We start from the raw sequence: 17672 nt of genomic DNA, 5'->3' as shown, positions 1-17672 counted from the left end.
TAAGTAAGCTAGAAGTTTTGCTTGTTTGCTTTTTAATCACAATGTTGAATTGTCTTAATTGCTTCTTGTGCATCTGATAATCACATTTTTTTCTCTTTTAGTCTGCTAATTTAGTAATATTCTAATGTTAAACCATCCTTGCAGTCTTGGAATTAAACCTAAATCTGTCCGGATGAAATACATATATTTTATACATTGATGAAATTTTTTAAAGTTGTGGTAAAATATACATAAAATTTACCATTTTAGCCATTTTAAAATGTATTATTCAGAGGCATCAAGTACATTCACATTGTTATACAACTTTCACCACCACCCAACTCTTGAAATTTTTTATGTTTCCATTAGAAAATAACTCTCCAAGCTTCTCTGCTCCCAACCCCCAGCAACCGCCATCCTATTCTACGAATTTGACTACTCAAAGTACCCCTATAAATGGGATTATACAGCATTTGTCCTTTTGTGATTGGCTTACTTCACTTAGCAAAGAGTCCTCGGGGTTCATTCATGTTGTAGCATGTATCAGAATTTCTTTCATCTTTAAGGCTGGATAATATTCTGTTGTATGTATACATAACATTTTGTTTTTCGGTTCATCTCTTAACTGACACTTGCTTCTGCCTTTGGGCTATTGTGAATAATGTTGCTATGAAATGGTGTAAAAATGTCTCTTCCAGACTGCTTTCAATTATTTTGGGTACATACCCAGAAGTTGTATCGCTGCATCATATGGTAATTCTATTTTTAATTTTTTAAGGAAGTGTTATACTGCTTTCCATAGTGGCTGCATTATTTTACATTCTCACCAGCAGTGAGAAAGTGTTCCAATTTCTCCACATCCTTACCAACGCTTATTATCTTTTTTTTAAAATTATCCATCCTAATAGGTGTGAAGTGGTTATCTCATTCTGGTTTTGATTTGCATTTCACTAATGATTAGTGACGTTGAGCATATTTTCATGTGTTTCTCGGTCATTTGTATATCTTCTCTGGAGTAATGTCTATTCAAATCCATTGCCCATTTTAAAATCAGGTTTTTTGTTGTTGCGTTGTAGGAATTCTTTATATATTCTGAATATTAACCCCTATCAGACATGATTTGCAAATATTTTCTCCCATTCCATGGGTTGCCTTTTCACTCTGTTAATAATGTCCTTTGGTGCACAAAATTTTTCATTTCAGTGTAGTCCAATTTATCTATTTTTTCTTTTGTTACCTATGCTTTTGGTGTCATCTCTAAGAAATCATTGCTAAATCCAGCATCGTGAATATTTCCCTCATGTTTTCTTCTAAAAGTTTTATAGTTTTAACACTTACACTTAGGTCTTTAACCCATTTTGTGCTAATTCTTTTATATATGTAAGCTAAGAGTCCAGCTTCACTCTTTCACATGTGAATATCCAGTTTTTCCAACATGAATTTGGTTTGGATCACATTTTATTTAAGACTTTTGCAGCAGGGAAATGCTACTTTTTTTTTTTTTTTTTTTTAATTTTTGCTTGTGGCTTTTTTTCAAGTTTATTTATTTATTTATTTATTTTTGGCTGTGTTGTGTCTTCATTTCTGTGCGAGGGCTTTCTCTAGTTATGGCAAGCGGGGGCCACTCTTCATCGCGGTGCGCGGGCCTCTCACTATCGCGGCCTCTCTTGATGCGGAGCACAGGCTCTAGAGCGCAGGCTCAGTAGTTGTGGCTCACGGGCCTATCTGCTCCGCGGCATGTGGGATCTTCCCAGACCAGGGCTTGAACCCGTGTCCCCTGCATTGGCAGGCAGATTCTCAACCACTGCGCCACCAGGGAAGCTCGGAAATGCTACTTTGATTCAACCTTTGATCCATTGCTAGAATCCTCTCACCATCCTCTCTGACAGGTGGTCATTTAGCTTGGGTTTGATACTTCTAGTGACAGGACACTCACTACTTAATAAAGCAGCTTTTTCCCTGGTAGTATCATTGTATCCAGTAGAAAAATCTTCTTCGTTTTCAGCACAAATCTTCCTCCCTATACGATCCATCTGTTGGTCCTAATTTGTCCTCTGGGGCTCTGAGAATAGGTGAATACCCTTTTCCAAAGGAAAGTACTTTGAATTCAGTAAATAACACAACTGCATGGTGGGCAACTATGTGCTGGGTTTATAAGGTTTATCACATTTATTCCACAAAGGAATCTATGAAGAGGTCCTATTATTGATTCCTGTTTCTCAGACGAAACAAGGCTTGAAGAACTTATCATTTTCAGAAGGTTGAACAATTATGTAAATGGTACCACTGATATTTCAATGGCAGTAGCCTTGACCACTCAGCTACACTGCCCCTCTCCTCTTCCCCAACAGTCAGCCCAGAACCCTTTTGGATCTTCAATTATTCTCTAAAGGGTATGGTTTTCTCACTCTGTCCCATCCTAGGAAAATTTTAAGTGTTTCTATTAAAATTGAAATCAAACACAGTTGTTTGTGTATGGTCCATGTATACAGAGGGCTTCTTAGCTCCTTTGACCTGAGCACTACATCTTTTTTTAAAAAAAATATCTATTTATTTATTTAGGTTGCACTGGGTCTTAGTTGTGGCATGCATGCAGGATCTAGTTCCCTGACCAGGAATCGACCCTGGGCCCCCTGCACCGGGAGCGCGGAGCCTTACCGGCTGGACCACCAGGGAAGTCCCCGAGCACTACATCTTCACTAATGACACATGAGACCGGGGTTAGAGGTTCGGGCAGCCGCTGCCAAGTAAAACCTCTAGAACTTGGTCACGTCGCCTGCTGCTAAGGCAGCTTCCCCCCCGCCCCCCATCCACACTGTCCAGGTGATTTATTTTTGGCCAATGTGGAGGATTTTTCTTTCCTCTTCCTTGAGTTCAAACATTTCTCCAAACCCACCTGATCTTGCTCCTGCCATTATTTTATTGCTAACACCTGTGTAAGTACTGCGTGCCAGGCACAGTTCTAAGCCTTTTCTCTACATTAACACAAATAATCCCCACAGCAACCCAATGACACACACATCATTATCCCCCCTATTTTGCAAATGAGAAAACAGTCACAGAACAGTTAAGGAGCTCAGCGAAGATCACACAGCTAGGGCAGAACCAGAATTCAAGGCCAGAAAGTCAAGCTACAGAATTTGTGCTCTCAGCTGGGCTTTCTCCAAACATCTGACAATCTCAGCCAGCTTTTTTTTTTTTTTTTTTAATTTATTTATTTTATTTATTTTTGGCTGCGTTCAGTCCCCATTGCTGCGGGCGGGCCCTCTCGTTGCGGAGAGGCGGGGCCCCTCCTCGTTGCTGTGCGCGGGCCCCTCACTGCGGTGGCCTCCCTTGCTGCAGAGCACGGGCTCTAGAGCACAGGCTCAGTAGCTGTGGCACACGGGGGGTTCAATTGCTCCGCGGCATGTGGGATCTTCCCAGATCAGGGCTCGAACCCGTGTCCCCTGCACTGGCAGGCAGATTCCCAACCACTACGCCACCAGGGAAGTCCCTCTCAGCCAGCTTTTTGAGGCCAAAAGACTGACACACAGGGACTGTCCTCCTTTTTTTTTTTTTTTAACAAAGAGAGAACAGACCCAGGGCCCAGAGGCTTTGAAAGGCAACAGTATTAATTCAGGACGTAATATAATGGTTTATTTTATTCTGCTTATTTTTCCATTGCTTTCTACTTATGATATTGGTATTTGATTTGGAAGTAATAACGTTTCCTTCTAAAATAAATCTAAATAAAAATAAGTGAGTTGATGTAAGCCAAATGTTAAGTAATAGCATAGGTGGTTTTCAGAAGTGATAAAAATCATAATGGTCATAGGAAAATCAGTGAAGCTTTGAAAAGACCGCACTCAGTCACGTTAGATGAGGTTACGCTGCGATAATAAAAGAAAGAAAGCCTCAAGTCTCCCTGGCTTGACTCTGGATATTTATCGCTCACTTACTGCACTGTCTGACGTGAGTCGGCGGGCCGCTCTCCTCGTCCTGGTGACTCCATAGGTACACTTGCTTCCGAACAACCACAGCACTGACTCTTAAAGCTCCCGCCCAGGTGTGACGCAGATTGTTTCTGCTCACATTTCATTGGCTAAGACCAGTCACGTGGGCACGTCTAACTTTAAAGGCAGCAAGAAAGTGTGATTTTGCCACGTGCCTCACAAGAAGGACGTGGAATAGTCAAGCCACAGGTAGGCTATGAGTAAAGGAGCCTGAAAGATGGCTCTGGAAAGGTAGACTGAGTCATGACCAGTCTTAGACCACTAAGACCAGCCCCACCAAGTGGTCTTCAACACCTGTTCTCAGAGAAGGGACAGTGGTCCACCAGGGAGAAGACAGTCTGACAGTACCATTCTGTTACACTGATACTTCTCCCAAGCAGTGACCCACGATTCCTTTGGTTGGGGGTGCCTTCATTTCGTAAGCAGTTTTCGCTGAACCTTGTGGTCAGCTTTTCTTTATTCCCTGAAGTTAGATGTGGCAGTTTGGGCTTTGCCTGAGCTAGGATTTGGTTCTGTCACTACTTTGAAAATATATCCAGGGAAGGGTAATCGGAAAGGAAAGGAATTCAAGGACAGGGTCCAAGTGGATAGGGAGCCTCACACAGTGTTTGGTTATCAGGTGATCAGGGAGGCTTCCTGGAGGAGTTTTCCTGCAGGCTCCCTGAATCAGAAGCACCTGGAAACTCATCAAACATGTGATGCCTGGGCCAGCTGTTGACCCTGGAACCTGGAGGTGGGACCTGAGTCATCTGAATTTTTGTTAATGACCCCAGATGATTCTTATGGACACTGAAATTTGAGAAACACTGAATTATAGGGAGAAAATTTCCTTTAAGTCTAGAGGCCTAACACAGTGGTTCTCAGTTGGGGATGATTTGAGACCCCAAAGGGGCATTTGGCAATGTCTGGAGATACTTTTCATTGTCATAGGTTGGGAGGGGGGCAGGTGCTACTGGCATCTGGTGGGTAGAGGTCAGAGTGGCTGCCAAGCATCCTACAGTACATAGAACAGCCACCCATTACAATTATCCAGCCCAAAATGTCAGTAGTGCTGAGGTCAAGAAATTCTGGTAAACAAGAGTTTAAACCCTTCCAAACCTAGGAGCACATATGACTTTTAATCTCTTTTTTAAATTTTACTTCCCTGAAAACATGGAATCCTTTTCATTGAATACATACTATGTACTAAGCACTTCATGTACATTGTATCAGTTTCTCCCCCCCAAATCTTTTCAGTCATTTATCCAACAAATATCTATTAAGTGCTTGTTATGTGTTTAATTTTAAACTGTAAAAGATGTGGGGTGTACCCTGGGGAACACATCAGACAAGGTTCATCTCCTTCATGGGGGTGGAAGAGATAGAAATAGATATACAAGTAACACAACGTATGTGTAATTTCAAATTGTGATAGGCGGTAAGAAGAAAAATCAGGTACAGGGACAGAGAGTAAAGGGTGAAGGATGGGAAGAACCTACATAAATATGTAGGAGAGTCCTCCCAGACAAGATGACAATTAAATTGGGATCTGAAGGATCTTTTTTTTCTTTTCTTTGCCAGCCATGCAACGAACCAAGCAACCATTTTCCAGGGAACCAGAAAAGAATGTGCAAAGGCCCTGAGACGGGGAGCGGGGGTGGGGGGGAGGCCAGTGTGGCTGCAGCCACTGGGATGGGAGTGAATGGAATAAAATGAGGTTAGAAATGTAGGGCTATAGAAGCAAGGTCATGCAGGCCTCACAGTTCATGGGAGTTTTGAATTCTATGAGTTTTAGTGTAAATGCATAAACTGTTTAAGGGAGGCACCTATTCCAATCTGCTTGTAGAAAATCATCCCTGGCTCCTGGCTATAGAGTGGGTGGTGGAAGACCCAGAGCAGAAAAACGAGAGAAGTGAAAAGAGCTTTTACAGACCTGGAGAGATGATGGGGGATGGGGACAAGGTTGGCTGTGGTGGAGATGAAAAGATGATGAAAATCTGAGATACTGTTGGAGGCAGCAAGAACTAGATTTTCTGAAGAGCTGGCAGGGGTGGGAAGAAGGACACAAAGATAATGACTCCCAGGATTTGGGCTTGAGTAACTGAGTTGGGGGTGGGGTGATGGACGATGACAACGTATTATTATTGTTCTTTTTTAAAACTGAGGAAGGGGAAGTGAATTGTCCTACTTCACAAAGTTAGTAAATGGACTCAAATTCAGGTGTGTTTAACTCCAAAGGTCATGCTTTTCCCACTCTCCTGGACCCACACATTAATTTTTATAATGGGGGGAGGATATTTAATGATATATCATTAAATATTGATATATGAATGCCCCTGAATGCAACCATGGGCTTCCACATAGAACCCGCACAAAGTCTGGGACCCTCATTAAAGGCGCTTGTACATTGGGACTGGAAGTTGGGATATAAATTCCCTAGGTAGTGTAATGGTGCCCGCCTTAGGAAACCAGTTTTTAAATATTGCGTTCTGATTGGTGCAGTGACCACGTGTGGATGTGTGATAGGAGGAAAGTTAGCATGCCCCGTAACTAAAGCCAGCGAGTTGTGATTGGTGATCATGTCGAGCTGTCTTCCGCTGAGTTTGGAGAGTCGTAGTCGGTCTGGGCCTGTGACTGGTGGGTTTGTAATACGACCTCCGCTGTGATTGGTGAAGCCCGCTCGGTTGTTTAAAGGTTTCTGTACGCCAGTTCCTGCGTTGGCCACTAGGAGGAGCCCAGGACACGCAAAACGCGGCGCTGGGGCGCATCTGGGCTGCTTCCTCCCGAAGGCCCTCCGGATCTGAGCCGCGCAGGTGCTGCCCTGCGTCCTAGGGCCACCGAGGGACGGTTGGGCGTGGGGGGACGGCGTCAGGGCTCTCAGCTCCGGCCCAGGTGGCCACGCTTCTCTGCACAGCCCTTTTGGCCCCTTCCTCTGGCTCTCAGCCCCGCAGAGGGCATTGGCTGACCGACGGCTGCGGGTTCGCGAAGGTTTGTGAAGGCCCAGATCCAAATTGCAAAATTGTGGAATCTGTCAGGTGAGACTCAGCAGCGCCCCCCGGCTGCGCCCTCTGCTTGCCTCGTAGCCCTCCTCTCAACTAACAGCCACCAATGTTTACAGCCTACACTCCCTTTAAGATCTTCAAAGAACTTTTCCAAAGTAGTATCTCACTGGAGCTTAGAATTGTCTCATGAAGGTCAAGGTCACTAGCTCGGAGATCACCGTATCCACAGTTACCCCCTACCATCCCAAGGCGCTATCACATTGAACTGTTTCATTGTCTTCCCTGCACTTAACCACTATTTGAAATGCTCTTATTTTTTATTTATTTACTTCCTCCTGTCTGTTACCACCGCACCTCTCCACCAGGATGTAATCTCTGTGAGGTAGAGAAGAGGGTGGCCAGATCCAATACAGAATGCCCAGTTACATTTGAATTTGAGATAAACAACAGAAGTTTTAAAAGATATAAGTATGTCCCATGTGTTATTTGGTACATACTTGTACTAAAAGAATTATTCATTGTTTATCTGAAATTCAAATGTAATTAGGCATCCTGTGTTTTTATTTGCTAAAACAGCAACCCTGTTGGGGAGGGATCTTACCAATTCACTGCTTCATCTCCAGCACCCACAGTAGTGCACATGGCATGTGCTGAATAAATGTCGAATGATTGGCTGGGCAAATTCCTTCAATCCTTCGCTCATTTATTCATCCAACCCATTATATTAACTGCCAGCTGGGTCGTGGGACTATAAGGGTAAAATGAGACATAGTCCAATGGAAGAGGCAGACAACCAGTAACCACCATGTGATTAAACTTTGATGATATAAAGTATTAGGGGCTGTGGGAGCACCGAGGGGGAGCCCTGACCTGTCCAAGCCAGCAGGACTGCCTGGAGGAAGATGAAGATGAGACTTGGAGGATGAGGAGGCGAAGAGAGAGGTGTGACAGCTGCTCTGGGCAGAAGGTATGGCATGTGCAAAGGCCAGAGACAAGGCAGGGGCTACGGGATTCTGAAAGCTGCAAGTGGTGGGGGTGGAGGGCAGATGTACAGTGTGGATGGGGCAGTCAGAAAGAGGTGAGAAGGAGACTCTGTCGCTGAGCATCAGTACCCACCAGTCAGGTGCCATAGTGATTGTGCCCATTGTATAGATGAGGAAACTGAGGCTGGGAGAAGTGAAATGCCTGGCCTACGTTGACAGTCTGAGTGAAAAAGGCCTAGCTGAAGCAGATTCTGAAGTCTGAACTCTTCTGAAAAGGCTCTGGGTTAAGAATTATAACCCCCAACTGGAGAATGAAGAAACTGAGGCCCAGAAAGGTGGCAGGGCTCTCCCTGTGAAAGAGGCTCCGTCCAGTTTAACAGGAGAACACTGAGGCAGTACGAGGGGTATGGGTTGTCTCAGGCCCTCCAGAGAGACAGCAGGAGGGCTGGAGCAGGACACAGGAGTTCAGGCCACTGTGTCTCCTGTTCCTGTTTGGGTTGGGTCTCTAGGAGTCCCTTACTGAGCCCTGAGGCTAATTCCTTGCATGGGTCTTGGGCTGGTCTGCAGTTTCCATGGAGACCGCCTCCCTCCATCCCTGAAATCTCATTGTGACTAGTATTAAGAGATTAACTCTGCCCGGCAGCCCTCGCAGGGTCTTGGGTGCCAGAGTGGCTGTGGGAGCTCCCTTAAGGATGAAGAGGTTGCCCACTGTGTGAGACCCCATAACACCAGGAGGAGGATGTCAGACTGGGGCCAGGGCTTCCCCCGGGACACCCCAGGTATGATCCTGACTCCACATCTACCTGGAAAGGAGGACGAGGTGGTGGGAGAGAGACACAGGACCTAGGGGAGGAGTCCAGATTTTGGAGCAGTATAGAGATGTTGTCACCCCAGCCCCCAACCCAGGAAGACCCAGGGTCTTGATGGGGGGACCCCGTTCTGATCAAGGCAAGATCCAGATTCTGTCAACAAGGCGAGGGGAGCCTTACAGAGTCTTTTAGGGGTGTTTCAAGGCTACCTAAAGACCAGCTTCCTAATCTGCTTCATTTTGCTTTGGGGAAACTGAGGCACAGAACAGGAAAGTGACTTGTCCCCAGTCAGTGAGTCAGTGAACTGAAGCAGGTCAGGAATCCAGAGGGAGCCCTGGGGTTGCCTGAGCAGAAAATGTTTGGTTAAAATGTCATTGCCTCCTCTGCCATGAATCCCACATCCTCCTTCCTGACCTCCAAGAATGGGGTCCCCTCAGCTTTCTCTCCCCTGGGCCTGTCCCATCAGCCATGCTTCCCTTCCCTCCCCACCTCTCCCCCTCCTCCTGCCCTCCCCTGCTACCTGCATAGTCTGAGCCTGCCAGAATGTCCCTGGCAGGCTCCACTCCACTGGAGGGCATGGCCACCGGGCCCTAACTGTCCCGTCCAGGGGACATCCCCTCACTGGGTCACTATCAGGATGACTTTGGACATTTTTTGTTCCACGCTTCAGCCCCTCTGTGACTTCAGGGCCTGGATATGGTGGGGGCCGTGAGAGCCCATCCCCACCCCACCTCCTCCTGCCAGGCCTGCATTGGAGAGGTTTAGGCCCAGTTCCAAAGCACTCCTGGGTCAGGCTTCCTGGAAGGCCACACTGGGGCAGGGGAACAAACACCGGCTCTGGAGCCAAGTAGCGATAGTTCAAGTGCTCTGGACTCAGCAGCGTGAGCCTCAGTTTCCTCACCTGTGAAGGGGGGCGATAACCCTTCCTTCCTCAAAGCTTGTTCTCATTTGCTATGGAAAAATCTCCAGGTTAGGCTATTAAATGAACAAAGTGAGATGCAGAACAGTTTAAGAGATGGGGGATGATATCGTATGATCCCATACGCTGCCTGGTCTGTACAGGGAAAGTTAAGGGAAGTGATTAGCTACAGTGAAGAGGGCAGTAGACTGGTGGACAGGAGTTGGGGGTGGAAGCCAGACTTCTCAAAGTGCACCTTTTATATTGTTTTGACTTTTGAATCGTGTGCACGTAGTACCGATTCCAAAAGAAATTGAAGTGTTTTAATAGATTGGGTAAAATATCTAACCATCAGAATAATCGCTCAGACCTTAATACTGTGACAGGTATGCAGCCAAGATGGAGACCCATGTACGAGGACTTGACTCAGGAACCGAGAAAGCCTGACCCCGAGTCTCTGAATCCTTGACCTAGAAGGTCCCTTTGTTTTAAGCCGATTTCATTTTGCCAATAGCAAAATAATAGTCATCGGTACCAAGAATCAGGAGCTCCCTACATGCCCACCACAGTGCCAAGCACTGTCTGAGTAGAATCCCGTTGAATTGGCATTCTGACTTTATGAGGAAGCTATTATGTTCCCATTCTACAGATGGGGAAACGGAGCCTCATTGAAGTTGCAACTAGGAAGTTGTAGAACTTGGATGCACATCTAGGCCTTTCCAGCTCCCAGATTTTAAGGCCTCCTGTGGTAGGTCTCAATCTTAGTTGCGTATCAGGATCACCAGAGAACTTTAAAAAATACTCATAGCCAGCACCCACTCACCCCCACCCCAAGATTTGATCATTGGACTGTGGTGGGGCCTGGGCATCAGTAGTTTTTAAAGGTCCCAGGTGATTCTAATTCACCATCAGGGTTGAATTTCTGCTTTATGCTAGACAACTTTTCAAATGGGAAACCAAGGCCCAGGAGGGAAATGACCTTGCCCAAGGTCACACAGTGGTTGGAAGCAGAGCTGGAACAGTGCTCACATGGAGCCTTTGTGAAAAGAAGTGAATGGTGCCCCACTCTGAGCAGGCAAATCTCCATGGGCAGTTGGCTTGGTAAGTGGAACAAGGGCTGGATTTCCACCTCCACTTGCCCCCTTAGCCAGAGAACCTTTGTGCAGTGAGCAACCTGTACAACTGTACGAGGTGGCCGTGGCCTGAGTCTCGGGATCCCAAACACTTCATCTCAGTGACCTCCAGGCAGATCCCTAGAGCCCTTCAGAACAAGGATGTGGGGAGCCCAAGGGTGGTTCCTGGGATGTGGGTCCATCCCTCACCTGAAGACCAGGGCCTGCACCCTTCAGACCCGACAGGGTCTGAGGAAGCCCCCATCTAACTCCCAAAGTCACGTCAGCAGATAAAGTCAGGAACATAACCAGGAGGGAGGAACATACACCCAGGAGGACAGCAACAGCCTCAGCCCAGAAGTCACAAGCCACCTGGCAGAAGGCAGCCTATGGGGAGGCCCCGCCCACACAGACCCAAGTCCTCCTGGCTTCCTTCCTGATCATTCTCTCGACCACACTCTCTACACTACCTACTGAGCCTTGAAGTCAGCATCTCCCATAATACCCTGCTCTCCAGCCAGAGTAGCTACCATGCCCTTTCACCCTCACCCACCATGTTCTCCACTTCTGGATGTTCCCTCTGCCCAGGATGCCACCTCCTCCAGGAAACCCTCCCTGACCACTCCAGCCCAGAGATATGTCTTCTTTCTGCCACCTTCCAGCCCTCACAGTCCATACACACAGCCCAATTGTGCCTTGGGATGGAGCTTATTTTATCATCATACTGGCCACTTTTCATTGACTACTTACTATGTGCCAGCCCTGGAAGGGCAGGGTGGCCTGGAGGTTAGGAGCACAGACTCTGGAGCACAGATTCTGCTCAGGTTGGAATCCCAGCTTCTTATAAGCTGTGTGAGCTGTGGCATATGATTCAACCTCTCTGTGCTCCAGGTCTATAAGATAGTGATAAAAACATTGCCTTACTTCACAGAGTGGTTGTGAGGATTAACGAGTTAATACATGGAAAACCCTCAAAACAGCTTTATAAACATTGGCCACGGTTATCATTGCATATATCCCGCTCCATTTCATCCTCACAACAACCCTATGAGTTAGGTATTACTATTCCCAATTTACAGGTGAGAAAACTGAGACTCAGAGAGGTCTTGAGAGTCAGGGCAGGGCTCTGCATCCTTTTCTGTGGCCTGATGCCTCCAGAGAGAGGATGTGGCTGAGATGGGTTATAACTTTGAGCCTCTGGTTTGCAGCTCATGGCTGCTTCTCAGAGGGCCCACAGGACACAGGGCCAGGTGAGACCCCCCTGACTTAGGCCTTCCGGTGGCTCTCAGGCACCACTCTGCTTCCAGCCAGCCCCAGGAGGGAGGGTAAAAAGCAAAGAAGGGCCTTTCAGTGCCATCTTGTTCACTAACATCCAGAATACATCACTGAGTACCAGAGAGAGTCTCCTAACTGGAGACTCAGGACACCCGGGTGACCTTCTGTCCCTGGACGAGTCACCTCCGCCCTCTGGCCTCCGTCTCCCCATCTGTACGATGAGTGAGGGGATGAGGCTGGACCAGTAGTTTTCTGATTCTCATTAACAACAGCTGGCTCCACTCTGAAATGAAATATTGGGGACAGTGTCCCTAAAAGGCAGGCACTGGGTGAAGTGGGGCCTCTGCCTACACTCCCTTGGCTCCTGGGACCTCAGAACCCAGTTTGAAAGGCTTTAGGCCGCATCCTCCTAAGGGCTCTCTTGGCTCTGACACTGCAGGGTTCTAGAATCCCCAGCTCAAAGCGGCCGCTTCGCATCCCTGTTTGGAAAGCTCTCCCAGCCCCCCCACCCCCCAGCTGCTTTTATCTCTCTTTGGTAACACAGCAAATTTGCTCAGGACCCAGAGCAGGGGAAACAAGCAGACTGTTGACTCTTGAGCAAAACCTACCCTTTGGAGAGCAGCAGAGGAGGCTCTGGCTGTGCGTGGGGTGGCCGAAGGCCTCTTGCATAACCCGGCGGCCTCCTGCCCACCCAGGCCTTTGCTTTGCAGGGTTAGGGGTGAGGCAAACCGCAAACTCATGCCCAGTTAATTTTTTAAGGCAAAATCAACAGGCTCAGCAATGATTAGCAGGCAGGTAAGTTCGTCTTAATCATGCTGAGGAGAGGGAGGAAGGAGGCTTCCAGGGGCCCAAGGATGGGGCTTAGTTATCAGTTAACCACATAAATGTTTCCTACCAAACCCACTGGCCTTCGGCCCTGAGCTTCCTCCTCTTCCTCTCGGAAGTACTTCCGTGGCATCCCAGCAAATGGCCATCAGTCATTGAGTGAACAGACACTCCACCCTCTGGGGTCTGTAGGAGGCACTGCCAGGGCCCTTGAGGGCTGGGATGAAGCAAAGGGGACCTCACCAAGCTCCTGGGCTTCTTGCTAAGGCCGAGCTCGCCCTGCTGCCTCTGCATGGCCTTGAGCACCTGTCCTCCCTCCTCAGGGCTCAATGAGGGGCCCTGGGTCTATGTCCCAGGTTCAGCCTACAGCTGGCTGCCACTCCCCTGGGGGCCTCGGTGTCTCCATCTGCCAAATGGGTGGATTGGCTGAGACACCCTGTCCAGTCTTGGAGTTCTATGATTGGATGAAGCCAACATGGCCTGCACCCAGGACGAGGAGGGTGGGATGAGCCGTGTTTCAGGAGTGCTAGCGGGGAGAAAAGATGCCCGGAAGAGGGAGGGGGCCTACCTGGTATCTGCTGTCGGCACCAGCCAGCGTCAGATCCCAGCTCCAGGAAGAGGGCTGTCCTCTCTGGTGGAAGGCAGGGGTCCCTGTGGGGTGGGCTGTGGCTGCAGGGATGACCTGACAGACCCCAGTTGGTCCAGGACCCCTCCCCCTAGACCTCGAGAGCTGCCAAAGGAAGCAGCAAGGCCACACCAGCCCTGGGCCTGCTGGCTGCCTGGACTGGAGTTTGGTCAGTTGTTGGGGACCTATATTGTGAGAAAGTTAGGACTTTGTCCACAAACTGGAATTTGAAATTTCAAAGGGGCGAAACTGAAGGGCCCTACCCAGGAGTGGAGATGGCTCTTGGCTTCTTTCCCCCACGACTTTTGTTCTCTGTCTTGATAAGTCCCGGGTTCCCTGCACCGCTCCCTGGGTTGTGGGCGGGGGAGGGGAGACAGGAGATAGTGGGGACTTGAGCGCCCAGGGGACGTGAAGACGCCAGGCGGCCCGTGGTGTCTGGTGTCTAGAAGACGCCTCTGCACTTGCACGTGCCCCGGAACAAGCTCCTTCACTTCTCAGACCCCTGAGCTCCCCGGCAGTAACGTGACAATGGAACCATTAGCCACCAGCGCTCCAGAATTCCAGGGTTCTTTCCAGGGATCCAGGAGGGAGGCAACGTGGAGGGGGTAAAGCCCTCAAGCTCTGGAGTCAGACTCGGGTTCCAATTACAGCCCCTCCTGTTACATCATTATGGCCTTAGGCAAGTGGCTTCCCCTCTTTGAGCCTCAGTTTTGTCACCTACAAAGTGGGACAGATAAACAGAGAAGAGTGGAAGGTTCTTAGCACTGGGCCTAGCACAGAATCTCTCCAGAAACATTAGCCATTATTGTCATTTAAAAGAATAATATTGTGGTCCAGAGCGGCAGCTCCCTTAACCACTATCCGCGCCAGAGGCCTCAGCAACCTGCCCACTGCCGCCCCTCCCCGACCCCTGGCTGCCCAGGACAGTGGTCTCAAAACACCCCTCCTTCCCTTCCTGAGGGCCCTGTTTCTCCATCTACAACGAAAAGGAGTGGGACCTCCAGCTGAGCTCTGAGACCTCTCTGTTTTCCCCTGGGAACTGGGGCATGTTGAGCTGGGGTCTGACTGCCCCAGGGGCCGGGCCAGAGATAAAGAAGGACTGCTGAGTTGATGGCGTAGAGGCCAGGGTTTGTTCAGGGCTGGGCAAGCTGTCCCTGGAGTTCTCCTGTGCAGGGGGTCCCGATTCCAACTGATTATGTGGCCAAGGTCAAGGAGTCAGCCACTGATGACAGTAATCACTGCTGTTGCACTCTGTGCTTACGCTTGGTCATTTAATGCCCATACTGTCCCCACGGAAAAGGTATCAAGCCGTCTGATGCCAAAATGAGGACTGAGAAAGCTGGAACCTGAGGTTCCAGAAAGCTGGAACCAGAGTTTGGGAAGTTGGCAGTGCCTGACTTTTGACCCAGGTCTTTCTGATTTCAAGGTCCATGGTTTATCCTTTAAGGGTGGGGCGGGGGTGGGTGTGGATGTGTGTCATCTTCACAACAAACTTCAAGTTAGGCCCATTTTACAGAAGGGGAAACTGAGGCTTTGAAATAATAACTTGCCTGAGACCACAGAGCCAGTAAATCTTAGAGGTGGCCAGTCATTTATATGAGGGACGTGTATCTAGAAGGTATTGTTTGGGGTCAGCTAACAGTGGGGTGATTTGTGTATGTAATAGATTATGCAAGTTCTAGTTCATGGGTGGGTAGATTTACTTATGGGGTGGGTTGTGATTGGTGGGACATGGGGTATGAAATAGGTTTCTGGAATGTGCCTCATAGGCAGTGGGTCACCCGTGTTGTGCGTTTGGTAAAGCGTGTATGTCACTGTTTGTGTACAGAGTAGCTTGTCGTGTGCAGGCTGCCACCTGATAGTTCTTGCACGTAACAGGCATGTGTGTGGCATGGTTGACCTTAGTTGATCATAGACCTTATTTAATTCAATTTAAGATGCCATCTGTAGAGGTTGAAAATTGTTATTTTTGTTACCGTTAAACTTTGACATGCCAGCAATCCCAGCCCACTTTTAGAAATAGGGAACTGCGCCTCTTAGACTCTATGAGATGCCATACGCGTAGGCTTGTGAGAGGACTAGCTATGTGTGGCCTGTCACAGGTGCCAGACAGGTGGCAGGACCTGGGATCAGCCCTTGAAGGCCCCTCCCAGGGCTGCCCCTCCTTCTCCTCTGTGTTTATGCCTTAGTTGGGTCTCCTGCCCGGCTCAGCCTTGGCCCTAAGGCTGTTGGAGCCAGGCTCAGATGTTCCTGGCAGAGCACGGGAGGAACCCACCAGGAGTTGAAGTCTTCTCCATCAGCCCTTATGGAATTTCTCTCCCTCCCTCCCTCCCTTGGGGTCTTGTCCTGATCAATAAACAACTGGGCCAGTATCTTCACCCCATTTTACAGATTGGAAAGTTGAGGTCCTTAGAGAGATGTGATTTAAAGAAAGTTATCCAAATAGTGACAGAGCTAGTTCCTAAACCCAGGTCTCCTGACACCAAATCCAGCCTCTCTTCTTCTCCAGAACAATTGCCCCCCCCAACTCCCACACCAGTTATCTCAGCTCCAGGGGGAAGATGGAGGGAGGAGAACACAACTACACGGGGCAGAGAAAGGGCTTCTAATAGTTGGAAGAATATGAGCAGGATGCCTCCACACACCCCTCAAGCACATGCTGCTTCTCCCACTGATTCACCCACTCATTAATTCACCCATTCACTCACTTATTCATTCACTCTTTCAGTAATTCACCCACTCACATATTAATTCACCCTGTCTCTAATTCACCCACTCTCTAATTCACTCATTCATTAATTCACCCACCCACTCACTCATTCATGTACTCTCTCACTAGTTCACCCACTCTTGCTCTTGTTACCAAATCCCTGTGCCCGGCCCTTCCAGCCAGCAAAGGAGGACAGGCTCCCATGCCTCCAGAGTCCCAGATCCTTCTACCTCGGCCTGCACTTTCCAGCTCCACCACCCCAGGTAGTCTGGGAGCTCATGAAAATGTCTGCATGGTGGGCAATGAGGGCTGCAGGGTGTAGAAGAAAAGAGTGAGCCATGAGCTGAAGGCAGGCGGGACCGGCCACATGATTATCAGGGCCCGGTCCTAAACGAAAATGTGGGGCCCCTTGTTCAGAACAGCCGAGCATTAGACCAAACACGGGAGCCTGAGAGTGGATCTCTGTGCACTGCTCAGGTGGCTCACTCGCGAAGCCCACTCTAGAGGGAGGAGGTGGGTGGAGAGAAACAAAGGAGATACGAAAGGGAGGCCAAGGGGGGCAGGAGGAGAGGGGATGGACGCTTGCTGGGCACCGCTTGATGTTTTCCTAATGCCATCTCATTTAATACTCAGACCACCCTTTGAAGTTGATTGTGTATTTTCTAGAAGAGGAAACTGAGGCTCGGAGAGGAGAATCATTTACCCAAAGTCACGATTAGTAGGTGGTAGGCGCCTGAATGTTAATCCAGGTCTGTGGGGCTGTAAGCCTTGTCTCCGCCTGTTCCCTGAGGGGAGGGGGAGGCATGGGGCAGGGCAACAGGAGGAGGTGACGGGGACCTGGGAGATGGAGTCTGTCTGGGCCTGAGCAGCTGTGACAGACTGAGCAGCCCCCTGTGAGGGCTGGTGGTGGCCAGAGCGGGGTCCTGGGGAACAGGGCAGGGGACCCAGACAGCAGTCTGGGCGTCAGGCCTTCCTGCTCCCAGGGGAGGCAGGAAACTGGAAGGGAGCTCCCAGAACGAGGATCTAGAAGATTGGTATCTGGGGCCTGGGATTTACGTTTCTGATTCATGAGCCATGAGGCGGCTTTATCTCTGCAAGAGCATTGAGGGTCGAAGTCAATGACTGGGGAAGTTACTGAATTAGGGCATCTTGGAGGTGGACTGTCAGTGTCCCAGGGTATATGTGAGCGTATCAGCCTGACTCGGGGTGACAGTGACTTGGAGGGTGGCTGAGTCAGGGTCACATGGGGGCTGGTGAATTAGTGTGCCCATCTTACAGAATTGATAACACAATACTGGGGAGCTGGGGCCCCATCCGTTGTAATAGCACTCCGGGGGTTCAGCCAGAAACCAACAAACAGCCAAATCCCTGTGGCCCCGCCCAGCCGGTCCACCAGTGGGGGAGCCGATTAACCATTAACCCCCAACCCTCCCCGGCAGAGCCTCCACCCCTTCGCAGGGGCTAGGCCGAGACTCCCGGCAGA

At 49.1% G+C, this 17672-nt stretch overlaps 1 long non-coding RNA gene across 1 annotated transcript in view; it reads right to left on the bottom strand.

Annotated features, from left to right (window-relative positions):
• The window catches only part of LOC309645371, a 29367-nt gene extending 14541 nt beyond the window's left edge, over nucleotides 1-14826 (bottom strand). Inside the window, exon 1 of the long non-coding RNA XR_014254829.1 lies at nucleotides 13423-14826. This is a non-coding gene — a long non-coding RNA (uncharacterized lncRNA). The remainder of the gene's footprint in view (nucleotides 1-13422) is intronic.
• Between the last annotated feature and the right edge of the window lie 2846 nt (nucleotides 14827-17672).

Source organism: Balaenoptera physalus (genome assembly GCF_965194825.1).
Source record: "Balaenoptera physalus genome assembly, chromosome: 16".
Lineage (NCBI taxonomy): Eukaryota > Metazoa > Chordata > Mammalia > Artiodactyla > Balaenopteridae > Balaenoptera > Balaenoptera physalus.
The sequence above is the reverse complement of the archived record's forward strand: the minus strand, read 5'-3'. Positions and strand labels throughout refer to the sequence as shown.